General features: G+C 39.1%; 1 long non-coding RNA gene and 1 pseudogene across 2 annotated transcripts in view; one reads left to right on the top strand and one right to left on the bottom strand.

The window, feature by feature from the left end:
* LOC308623236 overlaps window positions 1-23,386 on the top strand; it is a 133,843-nt gene that overhangs the window by 81,020 nt on the left and 29,437 nt on the right. The gene's annotated exons all lie outside the window — the stretch shown is intronic.
* Window positions 2,512-3,471, bottom strand: LOC308623875 (sigma intracellular receptor 2-like; annotated as a pseudogene). Its single transcript has one exon. The product of its transcript is annotated as a sigma intracellular receptor 2-like (transcript).

The raw sequence follows: 23,386 nt of genomic DNA on the forward strand, positions 1-23,386 counted from the left end.
TAGGAGGGTTCCCTTTTCTCTACACCCTTTCCAGCATTTGTCATTTGGTCTTAAAATTTTAAGTCTCTAATCCATTTTGAGTTAATTTTTGTGAGTGGTATGAGATAGGGGTCTAGTTTTATTCTTTTACGCGTGAATGTTCAATTTTCCCACCATCGTTGTATTGAAGAGACTGTCTTCTCCACTGAGTATTCTTGGCTCCCTTAATAAATACTAGTTGACTATGTATGAATAGGTTTATTTTCTAATAAATAGGCTCTCAGTTCTATTCCATTGGTATATGTGTCTGTTTTTATGCCAGCACCAAACTGTTTTGATGACTATAGCTTTATAATATAGCTTGAAGTCAGGAATGATGCCTCCTGCTTTGTTCTTCTTGGTCAGGATTGTTTTGGCTCTTTGGGGTCTTTTGTGGTTCCATATAAAATTTAGAATTTTTATTTCTACTTCTGTTAAAAAATGCCATTGGAATCTTCATAGAGATTGCACTGAATAGTTGGCTTTAACAGTATTAATTCTTCCAATCCAGAGGCATGGCATGCCTTTCCATTTATTTGTGTCTTCTTTGGTTTCTTTTCTCAACGTCTTAAAGTTTTCAGCATAGAGATTTTTCATTTCCTTGCTTAAATTTATTACCAAGTATTTATTGTTTTTGATGCTATTGCAAATGGGACTATTTTCTTGATTTCTTTTTCAGATAATTCGTTGTTAGGGTACTGAAACACCACTGATTTTTATTTATTTATTTTTGGCTGCATTGGGTCTTTGTTGCTGTGAGTGGGCTTTCTCTAGTTGCAGCGAGCAGGGACTACACTTCGCTGTGGAGCGCAGCCTTCTCACTGTGGTGGCTTCACTTATTGTGGAACATGGGCTCTAGGAGTGCAGGCTTCAGTAATTGTGGCACGTTGGTTCAGTAGTTGTGGCTCGCAGGCTCTAGAGCACAGTCTCAGTAGTTGTAGCGCATGGGCTTAGCTGCTTTGAGGCATGTGGGATCTTCCCAGACCAGCTCGAACCCCTGTCCCCTGCACTGGCAGGTGGATTCTTAACCCCTGCACCACCAGGGAAGTCCCCACCACTGATTTCTTAATGTTAATCTTGTGTCCTGCAACTTTACTGACATTATTTCTTAGTTCTAACAGTTTTCTGGTGGAGTCTTCAGGGTTTTCTGTATATAAAATTATGTCATCTACAAATAGAGACAATTTTATTACTTCCTTTTCTTTTTTAAATAAATTTGGCATATTTTTTAAAGCTTTTTAAAATTTTTAAATTTTATTTAATTTATTTTTGGCTGTGTTGGGTCTTCGCTGCTGTACGTGGGCTTTCTCTAGTGGTGAGCGGGGGCTACTTTTCATTGTGATGTGCAGGCTTCTCATTGCAGTGGCTTCTCTTGTTGTGCAGCTCGTGGGCTCTAGGGTGCAGGCTCAGTAGTTGTGGCATACAGGCTTAGTTGCTCTGCAGCATGTGGGATCTTCCCGGAGCAGGGCTTGAACCCATGTCCCCTGCATTGGCAGGCAGCTCCTTAACCAGTGCGCCACCAGGGAAGCCCCCCACCCCTTTTTTTTTGGTCAGCACCTACCTTTATTTTGACCAGACACACGAGTCAGACGATACTCCCAACAATCAGACCATTAGAGCTTGTAAGCTAAACAGGCAAAAATAGGGAACTAATAACCAGGACCAGCGTCTACCATTTTCCATGTGTTCACAAGTCTTTTTTTTGAGTTGGCCTTGAGTATGAATTTAGAGAAAGCTAGCAGAATATCAAATACTAACGTGAAGAGACCCTATATGCACACACTGGATCTGTCATGCCCAGCTCCCCTCACCCGCTACCTTTGACTGAACAAGACAGGAAGGAATTATTAAACTATTAGGTAGGATGAAGTTATCCAGTAGGAGGCACACCTCCAGCTCAGGTTTGAGACACCAGATCTCAGAGTAAAGGAACTTATGTTAGGTGGTGTGTAAAAAGTAATAGAAGACTAAGGCTTGGAAAGAGGGTAAACAAGGAGGCTTTAAAAATTCTCTTCTCCTGGATGACCTGTTTAAGACAGAAACAATACACCTTCCAATTTGACCCATTTCTGACTGAAAGTCATGCCAAGGTTGAAACTTAAGGAAAACTAAGTTTAAACCTCTTACAGAATAGCTCACCCCCACCTAGGGGTGGGGACAAGAAAACAATTTTTAATGAATATTACAGAGGCATAACTTCAAACTTAAAAATGGCCTGAGACATCCCAGTGATATGCTGTAGAGAATCATGAGTCAAAGGGTTAGTCACATGTTTACTGTGGGTCACATGACTCATGAACATGCCAAGTAGGCCGTGTTGCGTGGAAGTTTATCTAGTTTCTGGTCTGGTCCTGCCTTTAGTAATCCTGCAATGGCACTTGGGCACACAGTAAGGCCTTTGGCACCATTTCCCTATAACCTAGCCCACACACCTCTGCTCATCCTCAGGTGATTGGTCTGTTTGTGCCAGTACCCTTGGAAGGTGAGGGTTTGATGGGCCTCCTGCCAGTGTCTTGGTCGTGTGTGTTGCTGCTGCTGTGTTTCAAATACTACTGAAAATATGGGTTCTGAGCATTTTCCTGGTACTGGGTCCAACAGGAAACTGCCCCGTGGTCACCTCTCCACTGGACCCAGGGTTATTTTTCCTCATTTTTTCTTTCTTTTCTCCTCAGACTTGTAGTAGGGGTTCCACAACATGAAAAGCAGAAGTATGAGAGGGATGAGGAAGTAGGGCGTGTAGACAGATATAAGGAATAGTCGTTCGTGGAAAGTCTTAGGTCCTTGTCCTCTGAAACAACTGGCTTTGGAGAAATCCTCGAGTAGAAATGTGGAGAGGATTAGAATCAGAGTTGTCATGGTGTGAACCGAGTAGATGATTGCAGGGGTGTGGATCCACCTGCAGCCTTCTTTGAGGAAGGCATATGTTGCAATGGGAAAGAAGAGCAGCTGAAACACAAGTTCCCAAAACAGGAAGGACTTAAACCACACCGGGGGGTTCTGTAGCAGGGGGTCTTTGAACTCCTCAGTCTACCACTGCCGCAGGTTTCTCAGTTCCACGGGGATCTCAGAGATCACGCGGCAGCACCGCCTGCAGGTCCACGAGCAGGGTGAAGGGGATGTAGGAGAGGAAGTAGAGACCCAGCAGCCACTCCAGGCCACGCCAGGCACCCAGAGGCCCCATCATCCATCAGTTGGGCAGAGCGGGAGCAGAGACTCTTTTTTTTTTTTTTTATAGTTTCCAACCTCTTCCTTCCTTCCTTCCTTCCTTTTCCTTCCCTTCCTTCCCTTCCTTTCCCTCCTTCCTTTCCCTCCTTCCTTTCTTCCTTCCCTCCCTTCCTTCCCTCCCTTCCTTCCTTCCTTCCTTCCTTCCTTCCTTCTATTCATTCATTCTGCTGTGCTGTGCTGGGCAGCATACGGTATCTTCATTGCCGCACACAGGATCTTTAGTTGCACATGCAGGATCCTTTAGTTGGGGCATGTGGGATCTTTTAGTTGGCATGCAAACTCTTAGTTGCGGCATGTGGGATCTAGTTTCCTGACCAGGGATCGAACCCAGGCCCCCGGCATTGAGAGTGTGGAGTTCTAGCCACTGGGCCACCAGAGAAGTCCTTCTTTTTGATTCTGATGCCTTTTACTTATTTTTCTTGCCTAACTGCTCTGGATGGGACTTTCAATACTGTGTTGAGTAGGAGTGCTGAGAGTGGGCACCATTGTCTTGTTTGACAGTGAGTTTGGGAATCTTCCCACCTCTTTGATTTTTTAGAAGAGTTTGAGAAGAATTGATGTTAATTTTTCTTTAAATGTTTGATAGAATTCACCAGTGAGGCCATCTGGTCGTGGGCCTTTCTTCATTGGGAGATTTTTGCTTACTGATTCAATCTCCTTGCTAGTAATTGATCTGCTCCAATTTCTTCGTGATTCAGTCTTGGTAGCTTGTATGTTTCTAGAAATTTATCCATTTATTCTAGGTTATCCAATCTGCTGGCATATAATTGTTCATTGTGGTCTCTTATTTCTATAGAATTGGTAGTAATCTCTCCACTTTAATTTCTGATTTTACTAACTTGAGTCTTCTTTCTTTTTTAGTCTATCTAGCTAAAGTTTTGCAAATTTCTTGATATTTTCAAAGAACTACTTATCATTCCATTGATTTTCTGTATTATTTTTCTATTCTCCATTTCATATCTACTCTTATCTTTATTATTTCCTTTCTTCTGCTACTTTTGGGTTTAGTTTGTTTTTTTCTAGTTACTTAAATTATAAAGTTAGGTTGTTGATTTGAGATCTTTCTTGGTTTTTAGTATAAGTGTTTATAGCTAAAAAATTTCCCCTTAGGGAATTCCCATGTGGTCCAGTGATTAGGACTCAGCGATTTCACTGCTGAGGGCCTGATTCAATCCCTGGTCGGGGAACTAAGATCCCACAAGCTGTGTGGCACGACCGAAAAAAAAAAAAAATTCCCCTTAGTACCACTTTTGCTGTGTCTCATAAGTTTTGGTATGCTGTGTTTTATTTTCATTTATCTTTAGGTATTTCTAATATCTCTTGTGATTTATGTTTTGACTCCTGTTTTTTAAAGTGTATTAATTTTCACAGTTTTGTGTACTTTCCAGTTTTCTTTATACTTGATTTCTAACTTCATCTTATTGTGGTCAGAGAAGATACTTTGTAAGACATTTATCTTTTTAAAATCTATTGAGACTTAATCTGTGGCCTAACACATGCTCTGTCTTGGAAAATGCCCCAGGTGTACTTGAGAAGAATGTATATCATGTTATTGTTGGGTGTTGCTCTGTATATGTCTGTTAGGTCTAGTCCTCTGTTTCCTTAATTATCTTCTGTCTGGTTGTTCTATCCATTCTTGCAAGTGGGGTGTTGATGTCTCCAACTGTTATTGTAGAAATGTCTCTTTCTCCCTTCAATTCTGTCCTTTTTTGCTTCCTATATTTTAATGGTTGGTCATTAGGTGCTTAAACATTGTAATTGTTAAAGTTTCTTGCTGTATTGAAACTTGTATTAATATATAATGTCCTTCTTTGTTTTGTAACCTTTTCTGATTTAAAGTCCATTGTGTCTGATGTTAGTATATCCATTCCTGCCCTATTTTTGTTACAATTTGTATGGAATTTTTTTTTATTCTTTCACTTTCAACATGTTTGTGTTTTTGGATCTCAAGTGAGTTTCTTGTAGGCAGCATATACTTGGATCATGTGTATTCATACATTCTGCCCATCTCTGTCTTTTGAATGGAGAGTTGAATCCACTTACATTTAAAGTAATTACTGAGAGGGAGAGACTTCTGTTATTGTGATATTTGTTTTTTTGTTTCCTATATGTCGTATAGCTTTTTTGTCCTTCATTTACTACATTCCTGTCTTCTTTCGTGTTTAGTTGGTTTTTTTTTTTTAGTGAAATGTTTAAATTTCTTCTCTGTATATTCTATAGCTATTTTTTCCAGTTACCATAGAGATTATATTTAACATAAAGTTATAGTATTCTAATTTGAATTTATAGCAGGTTCATAACATACAAAAACTGGTCCTTTACAGCTCCATCCCCAACCATTTCACTTGTTGATGTCATAAAATTGCATCTTCATACATTGTGTACCCAATGCATAAGTAATCATTCTTTTAAATGTATGTTTCCTAAATTATGTAGGAAACCAAGATTTGGAGTTACAAACCAAAGTTACAGTAATATACTTTTACATTAATTATTTTTTCTTTAGATGTATTAGTCTCTTAAATCAGGTAGAAAACAAAAAGTACAGTTACAAATCACTTTTATAATAATACTAGCTTTTATTATTACCCATGTATTTACCGTTATTGAAATATTCATTTCTCCATATGGCTTTGAAGTACTGTCTAGGGTCCTTTCATTTCACCTTGGAGGTCTCCCTTGAGCAGCTCTTAGTGGTCACAAATTTCTTCAGCTTTTGTATATCTAGGAATATCTTAATTTCTCCCTCACTTTTGAAAGACAGTTTTGCTGGATAGGGGACTTTTGGTTGACTTTTTAATTTGAGCACTTTGAATATACTGGCCTACTGACTTCTTGCCTCCATTTTTTTTTTTCTATGAGTTTGTTTTTTGAAGTATACTTGACCTACAACACTACAACACAGTGATTTGATATTTCTGTGAATTACAAAATGATGTCTAGTTACCATCTATCACCATACAAAGACATTACATTATTATTGACTATATTCCCCACACTGTACATTTCATCCCCATGACTCATTTATTTTGAAACTGGAAGTTTGTACCTCTTAATTTCTCTCGCCTATTTCACTCATCCCCCACCCTCTCCCCTCTGGCAAGCACCTTTTTGTTTCTGTATCTATGATTCTGTTTCTGTTGTATTATATTTGTTCATCTGTTTTGTTTTCTAGATTCCACATGTAAATGAAACCGTACAGTATTTGCCTTTCTCTGACTTATTTCACTTGGCATAATATCTCTAGGCCCATCCATATTGTTGTAGATGGCAAGATTTCATTCTTTTTTATGGCTGATAAAATATTCCATACACACACACAGACCCCACATCTTCTTTATCCAGTCATCCATTGATAGACACTTATGTTGCTCCATATCTTGGCAGTTGTAAATAATGCTGCAATGAACATAGGGGAGCACATGTGTCTTTTTGAATTATTGTTTTTATTTTCTTTGGAAAAATACCCAGAAGTGTAATTGCTGGATTGTATGTTCTATTTTTAATTTTTTGAGGAAACTCCATACTGTTTTCCATAGTGGCTGCACTAATTTACATGCCCGCCAACAGTGCACAAGGGTTCCCTTATCTCCACATCCTCTAGTTTGATTCTGATTATTTTACATGTAGCTGTCCAGTTTCCCAACACCATTTATTGAAGAAGCTCTCTTTTCCCCATTGTATATTCTTGATTCCTTTGTCATAGATTAATTGCCCTTGTAAGTGTGGGTTCATCTGGGCTCTCTATTCTGTTCCATTGATCTATGTTTTTTGTGCCATTACCATACTGTTTTGATTACTGTAGTAGTTCTTTGTAGTATAGTTTAAAATCAGGGAGCATAATACCTCCAGCTCTGTTATTCTTTCTCAAGATTGTTTTGACCACTCGGGATCTTTTGTGTTTCCATACAGATTTTAGAATTATTTATTATAGTTCTATGAAAATGCCATTGATATTTTGATAGGGATTGCATTGAATTTGTAGATTGCCTTAAGGAGTATCATCACTTTAACAATATTAATCCTTCCAATCCATGAGCACAATATATCTTTTCATTTAAAAAAATTTTTTTAACTTTTTATTTTATATTGGAGTATAGTTGATTAACAGTGTTGTGGTAGTTTTAGGTGTACAGCAAAGTGTTTCAGTTATACATGTATCTATTCTTTTTCAAATTCTTTTCTCATTTAAGTTGTTACATAATATTGAGCAGAGTTCCCTGTGCAATACAGTAGGTACTTGTTGGTTATCCCTTTTAAATAAAACAGTGTGTACATGTCAATCCCAAACTCCCTAACTATCCCTTCCCCCAACTCTTCCCCCCAGTAACCATAAGTTCCTTCTCTAAGTTTGTGAGTCTGTTTCTGTTTTATATCATTTCTTTTTAGATTCTGCATATAAGTGATATCATGTGGTATTTGTCTTTCTCTGTCTGACTTACTTCACTCAGTATGACAGTCTCTAGGTCCATCATGTTGCTGCAAATGGCATTATTTCATTCTTTTAATGGCTTAGTAACATTCCATTGTATATATGTACCACATCTTCTTTATCTGTTCCTCTGTCAATGGACATTTAGGTTGCTTCTGTGTCTTGGCTATTGTAAACAGTGCTGCAGTGAACATTGGGGTGCATGTATCCTTTTGTACCATGTTTTTCTCCAGATATACACCTAGGAGTGGGATTGCAGGTTCATATGGTAGCTCTGTTTGTAGTTTTTTAAGGAACCTCCATACTGTTCTCCATAGTGGCTGTACCAATTTACATTCCCACCAGCAGTGTATGAGGGCTCCCTTCTCTCCACAACCTCTCCAGCATTTATGGTTTATGTTTTTTTTTTTTTGCGGTATGTGGGCCTCTCACTGTTGTGGCCTGTCCCGTTGCGGGGCACAGGCTCCGGATGTGCAGGCTCAGCAGCCATGGCTCACGGGCCCAGCTGCTCCGTGACATGTGGGATCTTCCCAGACCGGGGCACAAACCCGTGTCTCCTGCATCGGCAGGCGGACTCTCAACGACTGCGCCACCAGGGAAGCCCTGGTTTATATATTTTTTGATGATAGCCATTTAAAAAAATTTATTTATTTATGTATTTATTTATCTATTTTTGTCTGCATTGGGTCTTTGTTGCCGCATGCAGGCTTTTCTCTATTTGCGGCGAGTGGGGGCTACTCTTCATTTTGGTGCGCAGGCTTCTCATTGCGGTGGCTTCTCTTGTTGCAGAGCACGGGCTCTAGGTGTGCAGGCTTCAGTAGTTGCAGCACACTGGCTCAGTAGTTGTGGCTCATGGGCTCTAGAGTGCAGGCTCAGTAGTTGTGGTGCATGGGCCTAGTTGCTCCATGGCATGTGGGATCTTCCCAGACCAGGGCTCATACCTGTGTTCCCTGCATTGGCAGGCAGATTCTCAACCACTGTGCCACCAGGGAAGTCCTGATGATAGCCATTTTGACTGGTGTAGGTGATATCTCATTGTAGTTTTGATTTGCATTTCTCTAATAATTAGTGACGTTGAACATCTTTTCATGTGTCTCTTGGCCATCTGTATGTCTTCTTTGAAGAAATGTCTATATAGGCCTTCTACCCATTTTTAGATTGGGTTGTTTGTTTTCATGATATTAAGCCACATGAGCTGTTTGTAAATTTTAGAGACAAATCCCTTGTTGGTCACATCATTTGCAAATATTTTCTCCCATTCTCTTGGTTGTCTTTTCATTTTGTTTATGGTTTCCTTTGCTGTGCAAAAGCTTTTAAGTTTAACTGTGTCCTATTTGTTTATTTTTGTTTTTATTTCCATTACTCTGGGAGATGGATCGAAAAAGATATTGCTGCAATTTATGTCAGAGAGTGTTCTGCCTATGGTTTTCTCTAAGAGTTTTATAGTATCCAGTCTCACATTTAGGTTTTTAATCCACCTTGAGCTTATTTTTGTATATGATGTTAAAGAATGTTCTAATTTCATTTTTTTTTAAATGTAGCTGTCCAGTTTTCCCAGCACCATTTATTGAAGAGACTGTCTTTCCACCCTTGTATAGTCTTGCCTCCTTTGTTGTAGATTAATTGATCATAGGTGCATGGGTTTATTTCTGGGCTTTCTATCCTGTTCTGTTGATCCATATTTCTGTTTTTGTGTCAGTACCATACTGTTTTGATGACTACAGCTTTGTAGTATAGTCTGAAGCAAGGGAGCCTGATTCCTCCAGCTTTGTTTTTCATTCTCAAGATTGCTTTGGCTATTCAGGGTCTTTTGTGTCTCCATACAAATTTTAAGATGTTTTTGTGCTAATTCTGTCAAAAATGCCATTGGTAATTTGATAGGGATTGCATTGAATCTGTAGATTGCCATGTGGTAGTATCGTCATTTTCACAATATTGATTCTTCCAATCCAAGAACATGCTACATCTTTCCATCTGTTTGTGTCGTCTTCATTTTCTTTCATCAGCGTCTTATACTTTTCAGAGTATAGGTCTTTTGTCTCCTTAGGTAGGTTTATTCCTTGGTATTTTATTATTTTTAATGCGATGGTAAATGGGATTGTTTCTTGAATTTCTCTTTCTGATCTTTTGTTGTTAGTGTAAAGAAATGCAAAAGATTTCTGCATAATAATTTTGTAACCTGCAACTTTACCAGATTCATTGATGAGCTCTAGTACTTTTCTGGTAGTGTCTTCAGGATTTCCTATGTGTAGTATCAAGTCATCTGCAAACAGTCAGTTTAACTTCTTTTCCAATTTGAATTCCTTTTATTTCTTTTTCTTTTCTGATTGCCATAGCTAGGACTTCCAAAACTGTGTTGTATAAAAGTGGCGAGAGTGGACATCTTTGTCTTCTTCCTGATCTTAGGAGAAATGCTTTCAGCTTTTCACCATTGAGTATGATGTTAGCTGTCAGTTTGTTGTATATGGCCTTTATTATGTTGAGGTAGGTTCACTCTATGCCCACTTTCTGGAGAGTTTTGTTTCTTTGTTTTTTTATTTTTTATTTATTTTTTATTAGTTTCTGCTTTATAACAAAGTGAATCAGTTATACGTATACATCTGTTCCCATATCCCTTTCGTCTTGCGTCTCCCTCCCTCCCACCCTCCCTATCCCACCCCTCCAGTTGGTCACAAAGCACCGAGCTGATCTCCCTCTGCTATGCAGCTGCTTCCCACTATCTATCTACCTTACGTTTGGTAGTGTATATATGTCCATGCCTCTCTCTTCCTTTGTCACAGCTTACCCTTCCCCCTCCCCATATCCTCAAGTCCATTCTCAAGTAGGTCTGTGTCTTCATTCCTGTTTTACCCCTAGGTTCTTCATGACATTTTTTTTTCTTAAATTCCATATATATGTGTTAGCATACGGTATTTGTCTTTCTCTTTCTGACTTACTTCACTCTGTATGACAGACTCTAGGTCTATCCACCTCATTACAAAAAGCTCAATTTCATTTCTTTTTATGGCTGAGTAATATTCCATTGTATATATGTGCCACATCTTCTTTATCCATTCATTGGATGATGGACCCTTAGGTTGTTTCCATCTCCTGGCTATTGTAAATAGAGCTGCAATGAACATTTTGGTACATGACTCTTTTTGAATTATGGTTTTCTCAGGGTATATGCCCAGTAGTGGGATTGCTGGGTCATATGGTAGTTCTATTTGTAGTTTTTTAAGGAACCTCCATACCGTTCTCCATAGTGGCTGTACCAATTCACATTCCCACCAGCAGTGCAAGAGTGTTCCCTTTTTTCCACACCCTCTCCAGCATTTATTGTTTCTAGATTTTTTGGTGATGGCCATTCTGACTGGTGTGAGATGGTATCTCATTGTACTTTTGATTTGCATTTCTCTAATGATTAATGATGTTGAGCATTCTTTCATGTGTTTGTTGGCAGTCTGCATATCTTCTTTGGAGAAATGTCTAGTTAGGTCTTCTGCCCATTTTTGGATTGGGTTGTTTGTTTTTTTGCTATTGAGCTGCATGAGCTCCTTATAAATTTTGGAGATTAATCCTTTGTCAGTTGCTTCATTTGCAAATATTTTCTCCCATTCTGAGGGTTGTCTTTTGGTCTTGTTTATGGTTTCCTTTGCTGTGCAAAAGCTTTTAAGTTTCATTAGGTCCCATGTGTTTATTTTTGTCTTTATTTCCATTTCTCTAGGAGGTGGGTCAAAAAGGATCTTGCTGTGATTTATGTCATAGAGTGTTCTGCCTATGTTTTCCTCTAAGAGTTTGATAGTGTCGGGCCTTACATTTAGGTCTTTAATCCATTTTGAGCTTATTTTTGTGTATGGTGTTAGGGAGTGATCTAATCTCATACATTTACATGTCCCTGTCCAGTTTTCCCAGCACCACTTATTGAAGAGACTGTCCTTTCCCCACTGTACATTCCTGCTTCCTTTATGAAAGATAAGGTGACCATATGTGCATGGGTTTATCTCTGGGCTTTCTATCCCGTTCTGTTGATCTGTCTTTCTGTTTTTATGCCAGTACCATACTGTCTTGATTACTGTAGCTTTGTAGTATAGTCTGAAGTCAGGGAGCCTGATTCCTCCAGCTCCGTTTTTTGTTCTCAAGATTGCTTTGGCTATTCAGGGTCTTTTGTGTTTCCATACAAATTTGAAATTTTTTGTTCTAGTTCTGTGAAAAATGCCAGTGGTAGTTTGATAGGGATTGCATTGAATCTGTAGATTGCTTTGGGTAGTAGAGTCATTTTCACAATGTTGATTCTTCCAATCCAGGAGCATGGTATATCTCTCCATCTATTTGTATCATCTTTAATTTCTTTCATCAGTGTCTAATAATTTTCTGCATACAGGTCTTTTGTCTCCTTAGGTAGGTTTATTCCTAGATATTTTATTTTGTTGCAGTGGTGAATGGGAGTGTTTTCTTAATTTCACTTTCAGGTTTTTCATCATTAGTGTACAGGAATGCCAGAGATTTCTGTGCATTCATTTTGTATCCTGCTACTTTACCAAATTCATTGATTAGCTCTAGTAGTTTTCTGGTAGCATCTTTAGGATTCTCTATGTATAGTATCATGTCATCTGTAAACAGTGACAGCTTTACTTCTTCTTTTCCAATTTGGATTCCTTTTATTTCCTTTTCTTCTCTGATTGCTGTGGCTAAAAGTTCCAAAACTATGTTGAATACGAGTGGTGAGAGTGGGCAACCTTGTCTTGTTCCTGATCTTAGTGGAAATGGTTTCAGTTTTTCACTATTGAGGATGATATTGGCTGTGGGTTTGTCATATATGGCCTTTATTATGTTGAGGAAAGTTCCCTCTATGCCTACTTTCTGCGGGGTTTTTTATCATAAATGGGTGCTGAATTTTGTCAAAAGCTTTCTCTGCATCTATTGAGATGATCATATGGGTTTTCTCCTTCAATTTGTTAATATGGTGTATCACATTGATTGATTTGCGTATATTGAAGGATCCTTGCATTCCTGGAATAAACCCCACTTGATCATGGTGTATGATCCTTTTAATGTGCTGTTGGATTCTGTTTGCTAGTATTTTGATGAGGATTTTTGCATCTATGTTCATCAGTGATATTGGCCTGTAGTTTTCTTTCTTTGTGACATCTTTGTCTGATTTTGGTATCAAGGTGATGGTGGCCTCATAGAATGAGTTTGGGAGTGTTCCTCCCTCTGCTATATTTTGGAAGAGTTTCAGAAGGATAGGTGTTAGTGTTAGCTCTTCTCTAAATGTTTGATAGAATTCACCTGTGAAGCCATCTGGTCCTGGGCTTTTTTTGTTGGAAGATTTTTAATCACAGTTTCAATTTCAGAACTTGTGATTGGTCTGTTCATATTTTCTATTTCTTCCTGACTCAGTCTTGGCAGGTTGTGCATTTCTAAGAATTTGTCCATTTCTTCCAGGTTGTCCATTTTATTGGCATAGGGTTGCTTGTAGTAATCTCTCATGATCTTTTGTATTTCTGCAGTGTCAGTTGTTACTTCTCCTTTTTCATTTCTAACTCTATTGATTTGAGTCTTCTCCCTTTTTTCCTTGATGAGTCTGGCTAATGGTTTATCAAAGAACCAGCTTTTAGTTTTATTGATCTTTGCTCTCGTTTCCTTCATTTCTTTTTCATTTATTTCTGATCTGATTTTTATGATTTCTTTTCTTTTGCTATCTTTGGGGGTTTTTTGTTCTTCTTTCTCTAATTGCTTTAGGTGCAAGGTCAGGTGGTTTACTCGAGATGTTTCCTGTTTCTTAAGGTGGGATTGTATTGCTATAAACTTCCCTCTTAGAACTGCTTTTGCTGCATCCCATAGGTTTTGGGCCATCGTGTCTCCATTGTCATTTGTTACTAGGTATTTTTTTATTTCCTCTTTGATTTCTTCAGTGATCACTTCGTTATTAAGTAGTGTACTGTTTAGCCTCCATGTGTTTGTATTTTTACAGGTCTTTTCCTGTAATTGAAATCTAGTCTCATAGCGTTGTGGTCGGAAAAGATACTTGATACAATTTCAATTTTCTTAAATTTACCAAGGCTTGATTTGTGACCCAAGATATGATCTATCCTGGAGAATGTTCCATGAGCACTTGATAAAAATGTGTATTCTGTTGTTTTTGGATGCAGTGTCCTATAAATATCAATTAAGTCCATCTTGTTTAATGTATCATTTAAAGCTTGTGTTTTCTTATTTATTTTCACTTTGGATGTTCTGTCCATTGGTGAAAGTGGGATGTTAAAGTCCCCTACTATGAATGTGTTACTGTTGATTTCCCCTTTTATGGCTGTTAGTATTTGCCTTATGTATTGAGGTGCTCCTATGTTGGGTGCATAAATATTTACAATTGTTATATCTTCTTCTTGGATTAATCCCTTGATCATTATGTAGGGTCCTTCTTTGTCTCTTCTAATAGTCTTTATTTTAAAGTCTATTTTGTCTGATATGAGAATTGCTACTCCAGCTTTCTTTTGATTTCCATTTGCATGGAATATCTTTTTCCATCCCCTTACTTTCAGTCTGTATGTGTCTCTTGGTCTGAAGTGGGTCTCTTGTAGACAGCATATATATGGGTCTTGTTTTTGTATCCATTCAGCCAATCTGTGTCTTTTGGTGGGAGCATTTAGTCCATTTACATTTAAGGTAATTATCGATATGTATGTTCCTATTCCCATTTTCTTAATTGTTTTGGGTTCGTTATTGTAGGTCTTTTCCTTCTGTTGTGTTTCTTGCCTAGAGAAGTTCCTTTAGCATTTGTTGTAAAGCTGGTTTGGTGGTGCTGAACTCTCTCAGCTTTTGCTTGTCTGTAAACGTTTTAATTTCTCCATCAAATCTGAATGAGGTCCTTGCTGGGTAGAGTAATCTTGGTTGCAGGTTTTTCTCCTTCATCACTTTAAATATGTCCTGCCACTCCCTTCTGGCTTGCAGAGTTTCTGCTGAAATATCAGCTGTTAACCTTATGGGGATTCCCTTGTGTGTTGTTTGTTGTTTTTCCCTTACTGCTTTTAATATGTTTTCTTTGTATTTAATTTTTGACAGTTTGATTAATATGTGTCTTGGCGTATTTCTCCTTGGATTTATTCTGTATGGGGCTCTCTGTGCCTCCTGGACTTGATTAACTATTTCCTTTCCCATATTAGGGAAGTTTTCAATTATAATCTCTTCAGATATTTTCTCAGTCCCTTTCTTTTTCTCTTCTTCTTCTGGAACCCCTATAATTCGAATGTTGGTGCATTTAATGTTGTCCCAGATGTCTCTGAGACTGTCCTCAGTTCTTTTCATTCTTTTTTCTTTATCTGCTCTGCAGCAGTTATTTCCACTATTTTATCTTCCACGTCACTTATCCCTTCTTCCTCCTCAGTTATTCTGCTACTGATCCCATCTAGAGTATTTTTAATTTCATTTATTGTGTTGCTCATCATTGCTTGATTCATCTTTAGTTCTTCTAGGTCCTTGTTAAATGTTTCTTGCATTTTGTCTATTCTATTTCCATGATTTTGGATCATCTTTACTATCATTATTCTGAATTCTCTTTCAGGTAGGCTGCCTATTTCCTCTGCATTTGTTAGGTCTGGTGGGTTTTTATCTTGCTGCTTCACCTGCTGTGTGTTTTTCTGTCTTCTCATTTTGCTTATCTTACTGTGTTTGGGGTCTCCTTTTTGCAGGCTGCAGGTTTGTAGTTCCCGTTGTTTTTGGTGTCTGTCCCCAGTGTTTAAGGTTGGTTCAGTGAGTTGTGTAGGCTTCCTGGTGGAGGGGACTAGTGCCTGTGTTCTGGTGGATGAGGCTGGATTTTGTCTTTCTGGTGGGCAGGTCCATGTCTGGTGGTGTGTTTTCGGGTGTCTGTGCACTTATTATGATTTTAGGCAGCCTCTCTGCTAATGGGTGGGGTTGTGTTCCTGTCTTGCTAGTTGTTTGGCATAGGGTGTCCAGCACTGTAGCTTGCTGGTCGTTGAGTGAAGCTGGGTGCTGGTGTTGAGATGGAGATCTCTGGGAGATTTTCCCCATTTGATATTATGTTGAGCTTGGTGTTCTCTTGTGGACCAGTGTCCTGAAGTTAGCTCTCCCACCTCAGAGGCACAGCACTGACTCCTGGCTGCAACACCAAGAGCCTTTCATCCACACGGCTCAAGAGCAAAGCTGCAAGCTGGGCAGGCCTGCCTCTGAGTTGGGATCCAGATACCAAATCTTGTTTACCCCAAGTTGTTGAACTTCTTTCAGTTTTATCACATGGCCTTGGATTGAATGCTGTCCACATGGGGATTCTTCAGTTTAACTGTGTCATTTCAGCCATACCTTAAGCCCTCAGCAATGCTTTCTGTCCTTTGTTTTCTTTTTATGAGAGGGACCCTGCTGGTCTTGGAGAGTCTCCTGGACAGGTGAGGGGGCAGGGGCGACTGTGGCTCTCTCTGGGGTCATAAAAGCTGGTGGCAGAAGCAGGGACCTGCATCAATTCTGGCTGGAGGCAGAGACAGATATTTTGGGTCTCTGGCACTGAGACCTGCCCCACACAACAGCCTGTAACTGGGTCTGGAGAGTTTTTATCATAAATGAGTGTTGAATTTTGTCAAAAGCTTTTTCTGCATCTATTGAGACGATCATATGTTTTTGTTTCTTGGTTTTTTTGCGGTATGTGGGCCTCTCACTGTTGTGGCCTCTCCCATTGTGGAGCACCGGCTCCGGACGTGCAGGCTCAGCAGCCATGGCTCACGGGCCCAGCTGCTCCGCGGCACGTGGGATCTTCCCGAACCGGGACACGAACCCGTGTCCCCTGCATCGGCAGGCGGACTCTCAACCACTGCGCCACCAGGGAAGCCCAATCATATGGTTTTTATTCTTCAATTTGTTGATGTGGTGTACCACACTGATTGATTTGCAGATATTGGAAAATCCTTGCATCCCTGGGATAAATCCCACTTGATCATGGTGTATGATACTTTAAATGAATTGTTGAATTTGGTTTGCTAATATATATGTATTTTTATAAATTTTATTTATTTATTTATTTATGTATTTTGGCTGCATTGGATCTTCATTGCTGCATGTGGGCTTTCTCTAGTTGTGGTGAGGGGGAGCTACTGTTCGTTGCAGTGTGCGGGCTTCTCATTGCAGTGGCTTCCCTTGTTGTGGAGCACGGGCTCTAGGCACACGGGCTTCAGTAGCTGTGGCATGTGGGCTCAGTAGTTGTGGCACACGGGCCCTAGAGCACAGGCTTAGTAGTTGTGGCATATGGGCTTAGTTGCTCCGTGGCATGTGGGATCTTCCTGGACCAGGGCTCGAACCCATGTTCCCTGCATTGGCAGGAGGATTCTTAACCACTGTGCCACCAGGGAAGCCCTGGTTTGCTAATATTTTATTGAGGATTATTGCATCTATGTTCATCAGGGATATTGGCCTGTAATTTTCTTTCCTTTTGGTGTTTTATATGGTTTTGGCATCAGGGAAATGTTGGCCTCATAGAATGAGTTCAGAAGCATTCCTTTCTCTGCCACTTTTGGAATAGCTTAAGAAAGATAGGTATTTGTATACTAACACATATATATGGAATCAAAAAAAAATGGTTCTTCAGAACTTAGGGCAGGACAAAAATAAAGGTGCAGGCATAGAGAATGGACTTGAGGACACGGGGAGGGGGAAGGTTAAGCTGGAATGAAGTGAGAGAGTGGAATGGACATATATACACTACCAAATGTAAAATAGATAGCTAGTGGGAAGCAGCCACATAGCGCAGGGAGATCAGCTCGGTTCTTTTTGTCCATCTAGAAGGGTAGGATAGGGAGGGTGGGAGGGAGATGCAAGAGGGAGGAGATATGGTGATGTATGTATATGTATAGCTGATTCATTTTGTTATAAAGCAGAAACTAACACAACATTGTAAAGCAATTATACTCCTACTCCAATAAAGTTGTTAAAAATATATATATATATAAATAAAACAGATAGATAAAAGAAAGAAAGATAGGTATTAATTCTTCTTCAGATGTTTGCTAGACTTGACCTCTGAAGTTGTCTGGTCCTGGACTTTTGTTCGTTGGGAACTTTTTATTACTGATGCAGCTTTTTACTGGTAATTGATCTGTTCATACTTTGTATTTCTTTGTTATTCAGTCTTGGGAGATTGTACATTTCTAGGAATTTATCCACTTCTTCTACGTTGTCCATCTTAACTGGTGTATATTGTTAGTAGTAATTGCTTATGATCCTTTGTATTTCTGTGGTGTCAGTTTTAACTTCTTTTTCATTGCTGATTTTATTTCTTTGGGCCTTCTTTCTTTTTTTCTTCATGAGTCTGGCTAAAAGCTTATCAATTTAGTTTATCTTTTCAAACAACCAGCTCTAAGTTTCATTGATTTTTTTCTTTCTTTCTCTCTTTCTTTCCCTTTCTTTCTTTTTGTTTCTATTTCATTCATTTCTGCTCTGATCTTTATGGTTACTTTCCTTCTACTAACATTGGGATTTTTTTGTTTTTCTTTTTCTAGTTCCTTTAGGTGTAAAAAAGTTAGGTTGTTTATTTAAGATTTTTCTTGTTTCCTGAGCTGGGCTTGTATTGTTATAAACTTCCCTCTTAGCACTGCTTTTGCTGTATCCCATAGATTTTGGATCATTGTGTTTCCATCTTATGTTTGTCTTCAGATATATTTTGATTTTCTCTCTGATTATTCCAATGACCAATTGGTTGTTTAGTGGCATATTGTTTAGCCTCCACATGTTTGTGTTTTTTTGCAGTTTTTTCTCGTAGTTGACTTCTAGTCTCAGCATTGTGGTCAGAGAAGATGCTTGATACGATTCTAGTCTTTGTAAATGTATTGAGACTTGTTTTATTGGCCTAGCATGTGATCTATCCTAGACAGTATTCCATGTGCACTTGAAAAGAATGTGTATTCTGCTGCTTTTGGATGGAATGTTTTATATATATATATATATATATATATATATATATATATATATATATATACACACACACACACATACACACACACACACACACATATATATATACTTTACATATATGTGTAAATTTCATCTGATCTAATGTGTTAAGGCCAGTGTTTTTTTTTTAACATCTTTATTGGAGTATAATTGCTTTACAGTGTGTTAGTTTCTGCTTTATAACAAAGTGAATCAGCTATACATATACATACATCACCATATCTCCTCCCTCTTGCATCTCCCTCCCACCCTCCCTATCCCACCCCTCTAGATGGACACAAAGCACTGAGCTGATCTCCCTGTGCTATGTGGCTGCTTCCCACTAGCTATCTATTTTACATTTGGTAGTGTATATATGTCCATGCCACTCTCTCACTTTGTCCCAGCTTACCCTTCCACCTCCCCGTGTCCTCAAGTCCATTCTCTAGTAGGTTTGTGTCTTTATTCCCATCTTGCCCCTAGGTTCTTCATGACCATTTTTTTTCTTAGATTCCACATATATGTGTTTGCATACGGTATTTCTTTTTCTCTTTCTGACTTACTTCACTCTGTATGACAGACTCTAGGTCCATCCACCTCACTGCAAATAACTCAATTTCATTTCTTTTTATGGCTGAGTAATATTCCATTGTATATATGAAGGCCAGTGTTTTCTATTGATTTTCTGTCTGGATGATCTGTCCTTTAATGTAAGTGGAGTGTTAGAGTCCTCTACTATTTTTGTGTTACTGTCAATTTCTTTCTGTACACTTGTTGATATTTATGTATTTAGGTGCTCCTATGCTGGGTGCATATATATTTACAATTGTTATATCTTCTTGTTGGATTGATCTTTTTATCGTTATGTAATGTCCTTCTCTGTCTCCTGTTATAGTCTTTGTTTTAAAGTCTATCTTATCTGTTATAAGTATTGTTACTCCAGCTCTCTTTTCATTTCCATTTGCATGGAATAGCTTTTTCCATCCTCTCACTTTCTGTCTGTGTGTGTCTTTAGACCTGAAGTAAGTCTCTTGTAGGCATCATATATAGGGGTCTTGTTTTTTTTGTTTGTTTGTTTGTTTTTGGTACACGGGCCATTCACTGTTGTGGCCTCTCCCGTTGCGGAGCACAGGCTCCGGATGCGCAGGCTCAGTGGCCATGGCTCACGGGCCCAGCCGCTCCGTGGCATGTGGGATCCTCCCGGACCAGGGCACTAACCCGCATCCCCTGAATTGGCAGGCGGACTCTCAACCACTGTGCCACCAGGGAAGCCCTGGTTCTTGTTTTTTTTTTTTTAAATCTATTCACCCATTCTATATCTTTTGATTGGAGCATTTAGTCCATTTACATAAAGTAATTATTGATAGGCATGTACATATTTCCATTTTATTAATTGTATTTGGGTTGTTTTTGTAGTTCCTTTTGGTTCCTTTCTTCTTCTTTTGCTCTCTTCCCTTGTGATTTGATGACTGTCTTTAGTGTTCTGCTTAGACTCCTCTTTTTTGGGGGGTTTGTATATCTATTATAGGTCAAACACACTCTAACAACCCTGCATTTTTACTGTTCCCCCCTACCTTAATGTTTTTGACATCATATTTTACATCTTTTAATTTTGTGTATCCCTTAACTACTTATTGTGGGTATAAATGATTTTACTACTTTTGTCTTTTAAGTTTCCTACTAGCTTTGTAAGTGTTTGATCTACTACCTTTACTATACATTTGATTTTACCAATGAGATTTATTTTCCTCTTATAATTTTCATTTTTCTAGTTGTGGTCTTTTCTTTTCTGTTTAGAGAAGTCCCTTTAACATTTCTTGTAAAGCCAGATTTGTGGTGCTGAACTCTTTTAGCTTTCATTTGTCTGTAAAACTCTTTATCTCTCCTTCAAATCTGAATGATAGCCTTGCTGGGTAGAGTATTCTTTGTTGTAGGTTTTTTTTCTTTCATCACTTTGAATGTATTATGCCACTCCTTCTGACCTGCAAAGTTTCTGCTGAAAAGTCAGCTGACAGTTTTATGGGAGTTCCATTGTATGTAACCATTTGCTTTTCCCTTGCTTCTTTTAACATTCTCTCTTTATCTTTAATTTTTGCCATTTTAATTACAATATATCTTGGTATGAACTTCTTGGGTTGATCTCATTTGGGACTCTCTCTGCTTCCTGAATCTGAATGTCTGTTTCCATCTCCAAGTTAGGGAATTTTTTTCAGCTATTATTGCCTCAAATAAATTTTCTGCCCCTTTCTCTTTTCTCCTTCTGGGACCCTTGTAATGCAAATGTTAGTATGCTTGATATTGTCCCAGAGGTCTCTTAAACTGTACTAATTTTTAAAATATTTATTTTATTTATTTATTTTCCTTATTTTTTGGCTGCATCAGGTCTTAGTTGCAGCACACAGGATCTTTGTTGAGGCATGTGGAGTCTTTCGTTAAGGCGTGTGGTCTCTTCGTTGTGGTGCTCGGGCTTCTCTCTAGTTGCAGCTCGTGGGCTTCTCTCTAGTTGTGGTGTGTGCGTTTTCTCTCTCTAGTTGTGGTGCGTGGGCTCCAGGGCACATGGGCTCTGTAGTTGTGGCACGCAGGCTCTTTCATTGAGGCATGCAAGCTCAATAGTTGTGGCATGTGGGCTTAGTTGCCCTGCAGCATGTGGGATCTTAGTTGCCCGACCAGGGATCGAAACTGCATCGCCTGCATTGTAAGGAGGACCACCAGGGAAGTCCCTAAACTGTACTCACGTTTTAAAACTTCTTTTTTCTTTTCAGCTTAGATTTCCACTACTGTTTTCCTGTTCACTGATCCATTCCTCTGTATCATGCAATCTACTCTTGATTCCTTCTAGTGTATTTTTTGTTTGTTATTGTATTCTTCAACTCTTTGGTTCTTCTTTATATTTTCTAACTCTTTGTTGAACTTCTCACTCTGTTCATCCTTTCTTCTCCTAGGTTCACTGAGCATCTTTATGATCATTACTTTGAACTCTTTATTGGGTAGATTGCTTATCTCCACTTTACTTAGCTGTACTTCTGGGGTTTTGTCTTGTTTCTTCATTTGAAATATATTCCTTTGTTGTCTCATTTTGCCTAATTCTCTGTGGTCATTTGTACGTACTAGGTAGGTTGGTTACAGTTCCCAATCTTGGAGAAGTGGCCATTTGTAGGAGATGTCCTTACAGGGGTCTGGTAGTACACTACCCTCTGGATGCAAACCTGTATGATCTAGGGGTGTCCTTTATATGTGCTCCATTGGCCCTTCTGTTGTGGTGGAGCTGACTACTGTGAGTGGGCTGGTAGGTGAGGCTGGTCTCTGGCCCGGTTGGCTGCCAGGCCCTGCCTTGTGCAAAGGCTGCTGGTGGGTGGGGCCAGGTCCTGGCCTGGATGGCTGTGGGACCCAGGGCTGGAGCCTGTGCACTGGTGGGCCTCCAAATTATCTGATGATGATCTTGTTGACACTCCCTTGTATGTGATGACTTGCTTCTCTCTTGCTGCTTTCAAGATCCAATCTTTGTCTTTTTTTTTTTTTTTTTTTTTTGGCTGCGTTGGGTCTTCGTTGCTGTGCGCAGGCTTTCTCTAGTTGTGGCGAGCAGGGGCTACTCTTTGTTGCCATGAACAGGCTTCTCATTGTGGTGGCTTCTCTTGTTGCAGAGCACAGCTCTAGGTGCGTGGGCTTCAGTAGTTGTGGCACGCGGGCTCAGTAGCTGTGGCACGTGGACTCGAGAGAGCAGGCTCAGTAGTTGTGGCACACAGGCTTAGTTGCTCCACGGCATGTGGGATCTTCCTGGACCAGGGCTTGAGCTCATGTCCCCTGCATTGGCAGGCGGATTCTTAACCACTGAACCACCAGGGAAACCGCATCTTTGTATTTTTGAAAGTATGATTATAATGTGTCTTGATTTGGGTCTCTTTGAATTAATCTTACTTGGAATTTGTTGAGCTTTTTGGATGTTTACATTTGTGTGTTTCAGTAAACTTAGGAACTTTTCAGCCATTATGTCTTCTAATATTTTCTCTGCCCCTTTCTCTCTCTTGTTCTGGAGTCTCATGATGTTCACTTGATGGTGTCCCACATGTCTGTTAGGCTTTGTTCACTTTTTTCAATCTTTTTTCTTTTTGTCCTTCAGTCTCAGTAATTTCACTGTCATATCCTAACGTTCATTAGTTTTTTCTTTTGCCTGCTCATATCTGCCTTTGAATATGCCTAGTGAATTTTTCATTGCAGTTATTGTGCTTTTCAGCTCCAGAATTTTTTTGGTTTCTCTAAGTTTTTTAAATCTCTACTGATAGTTCCATTTTGTTTACACATTGTTTACTTGACTTTCTTCATATCTACCTTTAGTTCTTTGAGTATCTTTAAGACAGTTTAAAAATTTTGGTAGTATATCTGTCATGAGGTCTTTTTCAGGGAAAGATTCTGTTGAATTATTTTTTCCTTTGAGTGGGCCATAGTTTCGTTTCTCTGTATGTCTTGTGATATTTTTGTTGAACACTGGCCATGTGAATCTAATAATGTGGTATTAACTCTGGAAATCAGATTCTCCCTCATCCCCAGTGTTTTCTGGGTTTTTTAAATGTTTTGTTATTTTTGTTCTTTGATTGTTGTAGGCTGTCTCTGTGCTGAATATTGGTCTGAGGTGTAAAGTTAACATCTTCTCAGGTCTTTTCTGAGCCTTTCCCTGGACATATATTGTCACTTTCTAATTTTCCCCATATAGGCAGTTGTTTTTGAATGTCCTAGTCTTTAATGTCTGGCTCCTGAAAGAGGAAAATGCAAAAAGTGAAGGCGGGGGGAGGGCAAAAGGCCACT

This window comes from Mesoplodon bidens, assembly GCF_964165515.1.
Source record: "Mesoplodon bidens genome assembly, chromosome: 10".
NCBI classification, from domain to species: domain Eukaryota; kingdom Metazoa; phylum Chordata; class Mammalia; order Artiodactyla; family Ziphiidae; genus Mesoplodon; species Mesoplodon bidens.